Genomic DNA, 1,181 nt, shown 5'->3' on the forward strand with positions numbered 1-1,181 from the left:
TCTATCTATCTATCTATCTATCTATCTATCTATCTATCTAATCTATCATCTATCATCTTTCTGTATTTTTGGCTCTGAACTCTAACTTCTGTTCCTTTGGACTAGCATGCCCTTCCTCTGTCACCACTAAGTCATACCCACTCTTCTAGCTCATACTCTTGTAGGTTTTCCCTTCTGCATTATCGTGGCAGTTATGTTTAGCACTATATGGATAATTAATCGCATACTGCTTTATGTTGTATTCTAAAAAGTGGCTTCTTATATACAAAAGCATATCTATTCATTGTAAAACAAATTCAAAGCTACAGCTTTTCAGATGAAAAGAAAGCCCTCATCTTGCCTCCTAAGTCCAACCTCTTTAACTTCCTGCTACTATATTTTCTGAGCTTTTTTTTTTTAACGATTTTATTTATTTATTTGACAGAGAGAGATAGTGAGAGCAGGAACACAAGCAGGGGGAGTGGGAGAGGGAGAAGCAGGCTCCCCGCAGAGCAGGGAGCCCGATGCGGGGCTCGATCCCAGGACCCTGGGATCATGACCTGAGCCGAAGGCAGACGCTTAACGACTGAGTCACCCAGGTGCCCCTTTTCTGAGCTTTTTATACACACACATACACACATAGGCATGCGTTGACATGTGATCATTTTTGAGAATGAAAAGCCATAAATAATTTTTAAATTATGTAATATATTGTGTTTTTATGTGAATGCAGATGTTATTGACAACATTCTCAATACTAGAGTTACTCTAACAAGTATTGAGTTGGGTCATATTATCAAGTTTTTGAAGAACAAAAAAAACTTCAACCAAAATAATCCTTTTATGTGCTTCCAAGTCACATGCCAATCTGACATGCTATGACTGAAAATTAAATGAGAGCAATGCAGTGGATTTTTTGGGGTCAAAGGGTATGCACATTGGAATGGTTTTTGATATACATTGGTCATTTGCAAAATTTACACTTGTTTATCCTTGTTTCTGCAGTGTAAGAGAGAGTATATTTTTCCCCATCCTGCCAAAATTGGATAGGATATATATGCATATATATATAGGATGTATATGTATATATACAGGAGATATATATATAAATTTGGGGGGGCAAGTTCAATACTCCTTTAAGCCATTTCTTAGTTATTGTCCTAGTGCTTTATGCTGTACAAAGAGCATTCACAAATATCTCC

The sequence above is a fragment of the Callorhinus ursinus genome, unplaced genomic scaffold (assembly GCF_003265705.2).
Source record: "Callorhinus ursinus isolate GAN/ISIS: 27379988/994484 unplaced genomic scaffold, GSC_fseal_2.0 scaffold17, whole genome shotgun sequence".
In the NCBI taxonomy this organism is placed as follows: domain Eukaryota; kingdom Metazoa; phylum Chordata; class Mammalia; order Carnivora; family Otariidae; genus Callorhinus; species Callorhinus ursinus.